Genomic DNA, 13,478 nt, shown 5'->3' with positions numbered 1-13,478 from the left:
TAAACGATGATCAAAATCGTTTATTTGACAAGAAACAGATTAGGTATCACGTTCACTATGAATAAACCAGCGAGCATCACTTTACAGATTTATATACAAATAAAAATGACAAAATTTAACGGAACCAATAATTTGTATAAAAGATTGTATTAAATTTTTAATTTTATTATTTTTTTTTTTTAAATAAATCTTATGCTTCCTGATTTATCAAAGTTGTAAATATAGATGTCGCTACATAAATTTTCAACCCAAAACACCATTCGTGACGACGAATATTCCACTTAAACCTACATAAAACAATGTTATTTAAAGTTTGTTCACTATTCTACTGTGATGGACTGTTCTCTTAACAATAACTGTGCTGTAACTGACTCCCTAATTACTATACAGAAGAGAAAAAATGTATATTTTGTAGGAAGATTGTGACACAAGCACCAAAAATTACGGACGATTGGGATGGGTCCTTTTGTTTATTATTTAACGAAAGCAGCTAGATTAACTTTGGCTTTTGTTTAATGTTAGAAAATCTACAATTTCGTTTCTACTAAAAAATCTTAATGGACTCACGAATTAGACAAGAATTATATTAATGTATTTCAATATTTGAAATTTTATATCACAAAACATGACCCAACTTGTTGGGCAGAAATTAACTTAGGCTGGATACAGGCACTACTTCGTTGTAAACACAATATTTATCAGCTAATTCCAGTATTGAGAATTTTTATCTGAAAATATAATTCAGACATTCAAAACGAGTCATGCTATCTGCATCCAGCGATATCTTCACCTATTACAACAATAATCATAAATAATTAATGATGTTACATCTAACTTATAACTAATTACAAGATCTTAAAAATTACTAGGATCCAATCACAATTTACAACTATAAAATATAATACAAATAAGATGAAAACTACATCAGTTCTTACGATGCTATTAACAAATGAATTCACATTTTTATTTAATCAAAACATGAATTAAAATTCGTAACAGGTTCCAGGTAACCACTCCAGTTGAAGTTTATTGTACCTAAAATTAATACAGAGAGGACGCGATATTCAATGTTAACTAAGATCATCCTGCTTACCTTTACTTTATATTTAATTAGCCATTATAGCCGCAATGGAACATGAAGTTATGTAAAAATACAGAATAAGCATGCGGGTAATAAAATTGATTGTGCCAGAGGGCACGTTTTAAATATTTTGCTATCTTAATGCATACTTTCGAAACTATTACGATCGCTATCAGTGTAATATCGTTTAATTATGAAGTTTTCCTCGTATGCTTAGAATTATTCTACACTCGCGCCCTCTATTGTAATATGGAATTAAATCCGTAATATCCCAACATCGTTTTTATCGCATAATTATATACAAATATTTACATGCCGTAATTTAATTAGTGACATAGTACATCATAAAAATGTAAAATTACAATCTAAACATTCGACGGTCGTGATTTTTGTGATGATATAAGACGGTATAGGACGAAATCGAATTAGGCATGTGGACGAATGGGTTTATACCGTGCGCTATTGTTGAAAAAAAATTGGAGTTTTGGTGGGAATTCGATTAACTTAAATGTCTGCTCTCGACTGGCATATTTAGTTATTTTTATTAAATATAATGTAAAGTTTGTGCTTGTTTGTAGAAAATTGATTTACATGTACGAAAATGAAGATACTGTGATTTATATAATGTCTTGTAGTTATTTATAATATTTAAAAATAACTAGAAGTAGTTAATATCGCATGATTACTGATATCTATCAATAATTTTTCAAAGTTATTATTTTTATTTAATTCACACAAAGACACAATTTTTTTTTAATACATAAATACAAAAATAAACTGCCGCTTAAACTCCACCAAAAAACGTTGATCTTATTCATACCATATATTTTAGAGTACAGAGACATTACGTGGGTCTGTATGGCCTTGCTTAACTATGCCTTTGCCCATTCTAATGTATAAAAGTTACCATATAAAAAGGTTTTTGACAATTCATTTTTTAAATAAATTTAAAGCATTCAATATTTTTTTAGCTTTACAGAGTTAACACTGGCCGTATTTAAGTAAATATTTTAAATAATTTTATCAACCTACAATTATGATTTTCCTTTGACTAGCAAATTGTCTTCTCAAAAATTCATTATCGATTTTCAAACTTATCAAATATCCAATTCTTATTAGCCAAAATATTCTTATTTTAAAATCATGGAATGCAAATTATACAACTCCATTGAGCCTTTGGAATTACATTTTAAATTGTTTTTACTTCCGTATAACTATAAGATTTATTATTGAAAATATAAATATCAGCAACATTTTCAAATCTCGAACACATACAAAATAAATGAAGATATATTTATTTGATTTTTCGAAATTTGAATTAAGTATGAAAGATCATAATATGGTTAATTTTAGACCTAATGTTTGATAGATGCCTTAAAGAGCTAGTTGGACTGATATTAGTTTGAAGAACCAGTTCGCACTAGATTTGGAAATGACAATAATATTTTGTTCTGATACTTAGCTCTCAAATTGTGACATCCGGTGACAAACGTTGAACTGATTGACAAATGGTCACTTATGGTCGCTTGTTATTCACACTTTTTACCGCGTAGTTGGTCGGTCTAAAATATATCGCCATGTTTTGGTTCTGTACCTAATATTAACAAATATAATAAATAATAGCGGAGTCGGACAAAATTTGTGTTCACAATGTAGTTATTTCTTGAATCTATTGGCGAAAATAGATTGTTTCTAAGTATTGCCGCATTTAATTCGTAGTTAGATGAGAGGGTTGTACAGGACCCTAACATAACTTTATACTTACATAAAAGATAGAAGATACCTAAGCTGTAAGGGGCGGCGCTTCATTTGCCCCGCCCGACGCCTGCGTCCGACGCTACCCTCTATTTGATTTATTTATACCCCACAGTGATTAATGGTACTGCCCCAGACGATCCAAATATATTGCTTTTTTGCTGGCTTTAAGATAAATTGAACGAAACTGGCGGCCAGAAAGGGACTGGCTTAAAAACATGGGTGATGATTTAGAATTGAAAAACAAAAAGAGAACCGTTAAAAAACTTTTTAAAATTGGAATACTTTTCGAAGCTAGTAAGTAGGGATAAAGGAAAGTTTTGTGAAATGATAATATTGACCAAATTCGTGAACATTCAATTCTGAAATTTTATAGAGAATTTTTAAATAACAAAGTGATAAAATACATTATCAAATACTTTTTGAAGTATCAATACAGATCTTGTAATTATCAGTGTGGTTTAGTTTTGAGTGTTACTAAATCAACTAACATTACTAAAACTTTAACTGCGGACATGTCCTTTATTTGGTGCAGAATTATAAACACTTATATGTTTTCCTATACGTTTATAACAGCCGTTTAAAAATACAAATCAGTGACCATTTGTCTAAACTAGAGGTTCCCAAACTTTTTTTCTTATAGACCGCTTTAAAAACTCTCCTGGTACCTGTGGCTCTTTTTTTGGTTTAGCGCAGAAAGAGCATTACTACTACCGCCCGGGGCGTTTTGACAGTAGTGTTGGGGTCACCGTGCCTTACGACCCCTATCTATCTTATCTGCCTACATTGACAGGTGAAGTGAAGCTAACATTTTAGTTCTTTTCTATCAAAACTAGATACATTTTCGTGGACCCCCGCTTCCGAATTGTGAACCCTATTTTTTGATCATGCTAACGTAGACCCCCGTCGAGTCTTTCGTGGATGAATGGGAGTTCACCTGGACAGCTTTGGGAATCAATGACCTAAACTATCAAATTGTTAAAACAATACAACCGCCAATTGCCACGAAAAAGTTGATTAAGAAAATAATTTGTTACAATCCTGGTATATTATAAATAAAGTGCTGCGTCCATACAAAGACAATTTAAAATACATTTATCAAATATTATTCTAAAACGTCGAATTATAGAAATGGAACGGCTTTTATATATAAGAAATAACCACAATGAATGAGGAATTGGGTTAATCCATTATCTAATGGTCTTACGTGTTTCATTATGAATATCAAGTAGTGTAATTACATGTATAAAGAAATAAAAATGGCGCGTTTGTGTATTTGTGATCTGTTGTTTGTAAATGGACATAAAAAATTATAAAGAATCCTACTTAAAGAGAGAAAACTAAATGTGAACAATGTGCTTTTGGAAACCTTTTTTGGTCTCTTAATTATATCAAAAGTGGTCTAGCGTTCATTTATTTCGAGTTCGCAAACATAGCAAATAAATACTACGAATATGAATTCATATATATACAGTATCGATGTATATTTATTATACATCTATACTAAAATAAGGCGGAAAAGCTTGGGAGTTTGTTTGGTTGTACGGGCTAATCTCTGGAACTACTGAACCCATTTCGAAAATTCTTCCTCTAACAAGAAGCTACATTACTCCTGAATACTATAGACTTTTTATCTAAGCAAAAAGGGTCCGGAAAAAAATAACTTGTTATTAAAAAATAAAACTACTTAATCGTAAGTGAAGCAATCCTCGTTCTTAATTGGGGTATGTCAAGATATTGAACTAATTATAAACTCGTTCTTAGTTGAGGTATGATGAAATGACAATGTGACACTAACTGATAACTACACCATTACGTAAACAACTAAATCACAACAACACAACCGCGCCAACCGTGAAACAATACAATAAGGTACCATCTCTGTGTCTACACATATACGTAACGTCTTACAGATCTAACACAGGTGCTCACTGCTCAGTTCGGTACACTGGTATGCCCACCGCTGGGCTCACGGCGCTCGCTGGGGCCCGCTGACGTTGACGCCGACGCCGCTGGCTCGGTGGGTTCTCGCGCCGTCTGGAATATACATTAAAATGTATGAGAACTCTAACGCCTTCAAATCTCTTTTTGAGATAGGTACAGTAAAGATACTTGACATTTTTTTTGTGCACGGGAAAATAATCCCACTGCAATTGATGGTAATTAATGTTTCCAAGATAGTGTTGATTGACGAGAGATGTTTATCGCCAGTCGACAGAATTATGTCGGTATGTTTGTTTATACTATTCATATGTTTTGACGTATAGAAAAACAGTGAAAATTTTAAATATTTTTTTCTGATAAAATTTTTCATTTGACATATCATGCCTTTAAATAAAACAACATTCAGTTTCAATTTATAGTATAAAAGCTGATACGGGTAATGAATAATGCCCTTCATTACTATCCGTAAAAGGTAATCAATTTGGGTAATCATAGGTTATGCATCGGAACCTACATGTCAGTTATAAATGACATGTAACTTGACATCTCAAGGGTCAGGGAAGTAGCCAACATTGCCATGTGTGTGGACAATGTATATACTGGCAGAGGCGGCCTTGGGGGGAGGCGAACAGGGCAGCAGCCCGGGGCCACGCGCAGTGCCTTAAAGGGCCTTTTTTACGATCTTACCGACAAAACTGTTAAAACCGGGGAACATTTTTATCGCGCCGCACGGAGCCTGGCATCGATTTTTTCGCATCGTAATCCAACGCTAGTCCAAATATAAAGTCCAGCAACGTCAATTTCACCCATCTAGTCTCCAAATTATATCTATTTGTCATAAACTATGACGCTATCTAAAATTAAATTTGGCATTCCTCGATCTCGCTGAAGTGAATTTCCATTTAATTAAATTTTGATTGTATGGAAATTCCCTTGTTCATAGTCCGAAACGAACACCGGCGCGGCGTCTGATTTAGCTCATTATGCAGTCTAACTGACTATTGTTTGTTAAGACATTCCTTAGGGATTGAAATCATACCTTCGATCTTATATTAGATAATATTTTTTTTGAACACTGTATTGACTCTACTGCACCTGATGGTAAGCGGAGTGGGATCCATATAGATAGTCGAGCGATGAGAGATGATTACCCCTCGGCAGTCGATACAATTATGCCGGCCAGTTTGAATGGGATAGACACAGGCTGATCCCGGAATGGGACACACTTACGTGGGCCACTATGGGTTTTAACACCTTGAGTATGGTGGCCGATGTCCGGGCGGATATAAAATATATATGTCGAAGTCTCTTGTGAATGCGTGGAAGTCTTTGCTTTAAGTTAAATCGTGGATGTCAATTTAAAAAAAATAATAATACGATTGCTTTAAGCTATTTCCTAGTTTATGAATTATTTCTTAAAGATAAGACAACCAAGTCGCTAGTGTAAAATTTGTAAACGCCAATATTGAGTATAGTACAAGCTATCACTACAAGTAAATGTTTTGATAGTTAAATCTGTAACTCCTCCTTATAAATTATGCTACAAAATTTAAAACGAGCCAGTCCCATCATTAGATGCCACAGACCCATAAATGATCCATAGTGACAACACTACCTTACTTTATGTATTACACTAAGCTCTCAATATTAATGTTAAAGTATTAATGACTCATCTATACTGGAAACATTTCCTTCGAACTGAAAAATAAGGTCTTGCGCACTGTGGTCTAACTACTAACATAATAGACACATAAAAAAAAATTAAGCCAGTAGTTCAAATACATACGCGCAATCTACCACCCAGTATCCCCCGCATTAGTAACAGGCATTACAATAGATCAATACACACGATAAAGGTTCAACAAACGCTCATTTCTTTAAAAGTTCAAAGTATGAATTATAGTCAGTCGTTTGACATTTCAGAGACACTAGTTTATGTCCTCTATTACTTAATAACTGCACACATTATGTGTAGAATGTTGCTAAATTACAATTAAATAAATAAAAATATTATTTACAGTAGATAGATAGTCTATAGATAGTACTATCTACGCGAATAAATTTAATAAGGATTAATTAATAAATATTATTTGTGTTGCTTTTTTTTTGTTTAAGGTTAGACGTTGCTAGACCGCTATGGTCTTTAATATAAATGTATGTAGGAATATGTTTGTAAAATATTTTTTTAATAGTATTAATACAAAAGATAATAAAATCCCGATATGAAAACCTAAACTTTGCCATTTAGCAAACACAATAAATTACACTACGTCTTTAAGTAATACTGTTATGACTCGTATATTCTACTTTGTAAAATATATCATTTTTAAAACTAATTAATAAGTGTAATCGCTACGTTATAAATTAGAAAGAACCATTTTTTAATATCTTATAATCCACTATGCGAGAACTAAAAAATATACAAAATACCATTGTAACTTTATTAAGCCTGTTAAATGTTAAATAAATAAGTAAATATTAAAACTCAAACTAAAAAAAAATATAATATATACTATTATATAAAGATGAAAAGTTTGTTTCTTAATTTAAACGCGCTAATGTTAGGAAAAAGTAGCACGTTATAAATTAGAAAAAATATTATATAATTTGTTATAATCAATAGTGCGGGGACAAAATGCCAGTTCGGACCAAACTCGTCGTTAATTAGATGCATTCGTATTACTTGCCCTCGCACATGCGACACATCTCGACATAGAGCGAGAAAAACAACTGAGAACCATTTGTGAGGTTATTGTACAATTATTAAAACCCGCTCTTAATCTTACTAATATTAGAATTTCGAATGTAATCGAAGATGTTTGAACGGTTGTTGAATTTTAATCCAAAGGCCGCTGAACTGATATGGATGGAATTTAGTCTACGGACAGACCATATCCTACATTAATATATTTATAAGCTACGATTTATCCCGGAAAGTATAGGGCGACTTATATGTCGGGAACGGTCTTTCTTTTCAGTACTAAAATCATTTGGTACTGGGTGTACGGATATCAACTACTACTCAGAGAGATTAAACCTTAGTCTACCACGCTGACCTAGTGCGGATTGGTAAACTTCACGCACCCTTAAAATTCCTATAGAGAATTTCCCAGGTATGTAGTTTTCTTCACAATGATTTCTTTCATTGTTGAACCAAGCGATAATTCACTTATAAAACACATAATTTTACAAAAGTCAGAGACGAATGATAATGCTCTTGGTATTTGAACCTGCGGACATTCGTCTCGACAGTCCGTTCTACACTCAACTAGGCTATCGCGTCGTATAGAAATGCAACTGTCGATTTCTGCTCCCTCAACCCACCTCGATTCTGGCGTCGCTAAACAACTGTATAAGATATGTCGGAGTGAAACTCTTTACTTGGTTATTTTTTTACATGACCGGTAAAGTTTCACCGGTCTATTTTTATTTTCCAGACAGTTATTCAATTATTGAAACACTTCTTTACTTCAATAACAATTTACTGCATAGCAACACTAGCGGAATACACAATGTGCTCGGTTCGAGCGTCCAAACAAGACTACTGAAGACTACTACTAGAGTCGTACATGACTCCAACCAGACTCAACCAACACTCGTACAAGACTGAGCTCTCGTTTTTTTTTTTTTTTTTTGATCCTTATTTACGTTTGTTAGCCTGGCAAGGGCCGGCTTATACAAACACACCGGTCTTGCGGGTGCGTGCTTTAGGTACTGCGAGCCCTTAAGTGACCATGCTGAGGGCGACCCTCTAAAGGTTCACGACCTCGGCTCAGGACGGCCACTGAGAGAAGATGTTTTGGGGACATCAGCGATTATGGAAACGCGAAAGGAGCGAAAAACGACCTAACAGTCTAACATGTTTACATCGGCGCCCGGGCCGGAATTATCAGAAGGGTCGGGAGGACGGGGGACGCGGCGAGGTCCTCGACGGCGAGGACGGAGCAACGGTCGTGTGGAGTGTTTGAGCTTTTTAAGCAGCTCGTGCTTTCTACGTATTGCCAGAGTTATATCGTCCTCTGGATCTGATAGTACTGAACGCGGTCTTCTCCATTTCGCGCGGTCGAATGGATAGCTCTCGTCGCTCGGCCGGTCCTTATATTGGCAACAGCCGACCTCCCCCCTTTTCCAACACCTCCTCGATGTAATAATAGATGGCGCCACTTTCGCTCCGGAAACTCACCAGTGCTGCGGCGACAGATAAAATGGGATGTTTAATAAAACTTGGCAAGTGTCGAACGGTATTTTTCGTTTTGCGCTGTAACCCGATGATCAGTTTGAGTTATGCGAAGAATTTACGTGCCTGAAGAGCGGGCACTGCTAACTATAATGTCATCAAAGATCAATGATCGCCTACTTGAATATGAAAGAAACAAAAAGCGTATGCGAAATATTTTTTGTAGCCAACACGATGGGAGTAAGATCGTAGTAAACAAAAATCACTAGACAATATATTATTATTTATTTGATGTTTTTTAAGATGCGGGAGGGTGACCTCACTGCATCTGATGGTAAGTGGAGTGGGATCCAATAGAATGGCGACTGACGTGAGATGATTACCCCTCGACACAATTATGCCGGCCTATTGGAACTGGATAAAATAAATATGTTAACTTACGATCAAAAATATGGTAGTTATTACACAAATACTAATACTTAGCCCCGAAGAATCAGGTATTAGATAGTAGTATCCAATAAGGAAATTGCGTTGTATCTATCACTGCTGGTGAGTGAATTTTATTACCTTCATTTTCTTTCACCAAAATTAAATCCTGCTACGAAAATTACCCATTGTGGTGTTTTAACTTACTATATTTATGTTTATACAAAGGTGTCTATGAACGCTGTAATATTTTTCCGTGTGAATATTTCTAAACTTTGGCCAAAAGAATTTTATTCCCTTTTTAAATATTAATTGCTTTCATACAAACAAAACCCAGATTGATCTTGTCACGTATAAAATGTGATTAAGAAATAAAATTACCATATCCATTTTTAGTGGATCTCGCGCGTTGGCAGCTAGACGAGTCTGTGTGCTCACTCACACTGCGACGCAAGTTTTTTGCGCACGTTTCCTCAGTTACATTGATATGGTTGGTGTAGTCATCCGGTTTTGAATTGGCCATTACAGTGTTGCAAATCAGAAATAACTTGTACGTGAAATAAGAATAATTTTTTAACTTATTTATAGTAATAATAAACCGGAAATTAACGATGGTAAATATTAAGAGTATATAATAATGCGGTCTAATACTTTAGTAGCCACAATATTATGGAAGAAATATTTATTTATTTTTTTATAAACATTTATCCTTTTCAATAATTATTAGTATATATACATACATACACCCCTACAGTTATAAACTAAACTTCTAATTCCAAAACATTCGTAATGCAAATCGTTTTTCAAAATACATAAATACACATTTAATTCATACTTGACGTTGGTGAATACATCTCGCGAAATTCACCAAAGTATTCCACTTTTCTGAATTTGCCTCAGCGCTATCCCTCGGAGAGAACTCGTTTGCCTCCGCGATTATCAGTGCAACAAAATGCGTGACCTATTCATTTAAATTATTTGCAACAATGGAATCCACAAGTGGCAAGTAAGTGTTAAGTAATTTGGTAAACTGTGTATTGTTACTAACCTTATTTTTGCCTGTGGTCAGAATAAAGCAAATTCAAATATTTTTCTCCGGCAGATAACATTAAATATGTATGAAAAAAAAGAAATGTTGTGGTTAAAGCGTTTTATAATTATTAAATCTTAATTACAAACGTAGCGAAAGATAATGAATATTTCGTTCCTAAAAAAATATTCTAAAACTACCCAATCATTAATTAATAACACTACACTCCAAAAAATTTAAAGCATAAACAATACGTAACATTTACACTCCGGTGAGAAACAAGCCCTTCGCATAAAGATGATGTCGGTCAATAGGCCAATACAGCGCGGCGGCAGCGTACCGGACCGGATCGTACAATCGGCCGGCAAAAAGAACAGTAAAACAATTGTGCGCGAACGCAACAATGTTGCAAACCTGTCTCGGAACAGGGCCGGACTCGAGCCCTTACATTATACTGTCTTATTAATTAAATTATTTCATACGTAACACGATTACTGCTTTATCATACTATTATGGTTGTTTGGATTTAATTAGTTTTGTTAAGGATCAAGATATGGAATGAATTAAATTCAAAGATTGCTATGAACATAGCACTCGATGGGGAAATATGAACTAATAGAAAGGATGTCATAAAATATTTCTATGCTATACTGAATAGTAAGTATATTGTTTATATGTTGTACAATCCAGAAGTGCTAAAGCTTTTAAATGCATATAGTTGCTTGCTACGATAATTTAAATAGTTCTATTTACGGTTTTTAATACGAAATCTCAAAATTAGATCCTTTTAGACGAATCAGATGAATCAAAACATAGCCATACAGTAATGTTAGTAAGAAATACATAAACTTCAGTACTCGCCGCATTCTATAAAACATTCATCGTGTAAGTTGGATGCTTGTCACACCGACGCCATGTGTCACTTTAGTCAGTTTCAAAGTCAGTTTAGTCAGTCAGCGTGAATGACTGCTGCTTATGTAGTCTCATTTCTATCATCTTACAGCCGTTTTTAATAAATCCCAAACTAAATCTTTAATCCGATTCCGAGAATAGTCCAAACAAAATAACTCATTTGTAAACGCGTCTAAAAATCTGTTCCGATTGGTCAATTTTTGTGATAGATTAAAAAAAGCGATTGGAATCGTTTATTGAACATGGCGGTTAGTTAGCACCCATCTTACTTACTTGAATTACCAACTTTACTGTTATTTCGTGCAATAGCTATAGAGCATATCCTCCCTTCTCCAAATCCCCATTCTTTTCCATAAACGTCGGTAACACAGCCACGATTTAGCATCATGAATTGTAAGAACGGTGCTGATAACTTACTATTCGATAAAAACTTCTTTAAAACAAATGGAAATTGTAAATTCTATTTTGCTACTCCCGCTTAAGATTCATATCACACTATTCGAGTCCAACGGAACTATGTATAAATCAACTGAACTAAATCAACTCGAAACTAACATAACGGTGTGATTGAAAACAATTTCCTCGAACAGAAAACTCTAAACTAAACAGAGAGCTTGTCACACGTGTTCGTTTATATAGATTCTGTTTAAACGAACGTAAAATAAGATTGCGTTTTCGTTTTACTGCTTACAATGAAATGACTTACGGATACACAACACGACAACATTTACAGGAGACGGTGTCAATGGGTTTGCAAGTAGGATGCTTTTGATCTTCCAAACGGCCAATAAAACTATTGACAATAAGGGCACCTTCGAATGTGTCGCTATCAATTCAATGCGGCTGCGGCGACTATGCGACTATTTTAAATACATACTTAAATGTAACAATTTCATATCAGCGCCTTGTAAAGATTGCTCATTTTCGTCTTTCAGGTTAATCAAAATGTAGATGAAATCCAAAATTTACTTTGAACAAATATTGTAAATTTAATAATCAACCCAATCCACCCCGAATCAATCAATAAATCAAGTTGTTCAGTCCACCTCCTGATATCCAATAGGATCGCATTTTATAGCTTAATTCGCCACATCAATATTCAATAAACTCGCAACGTGCTCTCAGCGGGATTCGCCCCGGCGCGGCGCTGTAATCTTGGCCGTTTACACAAAGCGATCCACTTAAGTTTTCAATGCGGTTAATATTGTATGGAATTTTGAAAACAGTAGACTAGTAAGTCTACTCTTAACAGTGTTTTTTGAGACTACACTACAGTCAAAATGTTATGGTGCACTGTATATAATATACGTTAATAAATTCTCTCACAAATTGCGACTTCTTAATAAAAGTAGCATATATATAAAGGATTTTTAAAATAAAAATAATATGTGAAAGTTACTTAATAACTAAAATGTAACTTCTACACACCCCTACTTATTTTACATAAATAACGACGTCACTTTTTAAACATTCTTATGTAAATTGTCAAACAGTATATTATGAACATTACCTTTATTATTTCAAGAAATAATTTCAGAGGCGTCTATTTGCTCCTTTGACAATCCTACGTACGTTTTGCAGATCATATTAAATGAATGAATAATTTAATAATATTATTTTACATCCCCTGTCACAAACTAGATGCGTCTCTGTTGAACTAACTGTGAAAACTAGGATAGGGCGCTTTTTTATTTGCAACTTCATACTTTGTGCCACATGTAATTATTTTTTTCTCAAACCGCATTTAAAACCAATTATTTACTCACGGAGAAGTCGCCTTGTAAGAGATTTATTTTTTCTTGACCAAAATGTAAACTTAAATGTTAATATGTAGGTGCTTTACCTATTCTTTATTTTTGTATGTATAAAACCTTTTCAAATTAGTGAAGTTCTTAAATCTGTAAATATTTATTAGACTAGCTTTTACTCCCGCCTTTGCCCTTATTAAAAGCTTTACCAGTTAAAAAGTAACCTATGTTCTCCTTAAACTATTTATACCACATTTCATCGAAATCAGCTCAGTGGCTCAGCCGTGAAAGGGTATCAGACAGTTACTTTCGAAATCATAATAGAAGTATAGATAATACGTTACATTTTCGTTCTATTTTATAATTTCACTAATAATTAACGCCCTTCAAAGTAGATCTCAGTTA

General features: G+C 34.0%; 1 protein-coding gene across 1 annotated transcript in view; it reads right to left on the bottom strand.

Moving 5' to 3' along the window:
- Positions 1-13,478, bottom strand: part of LOC115453189 (protein doublesex) — a 186,447-nt gene continuing 172,969 nt past the window's right edge. The window contains exon 4 of the mRNA XM_037438024.1: positions 1-4,873. The gene's annotated coding sequence lies outside the window, so the exon portion shown is untranslated. The remainder of the gene's footprint in view (positions 4,874-13,478) is intronic.

Source organism: Manduca sexta, chromosome 13 (genome assembly GCF_014839805.1).
Source record: "Manduca sexta isolate Smith_Timp_Sample1 chromosome 13, JHU_Msex_v1.0, whole genome shotgun sequence".
In the NCBI taxonomy this organism is placed as follows: domain Eukaryota; kingdom Metazoa; phylum Arthropoda; class Insecta; order Lepidoptera; family Sphingidae; genus Manduca; species Manduca sexta.
This window is presented reverse-complemented; position numbering and strand designations above follow the sequence as displayed.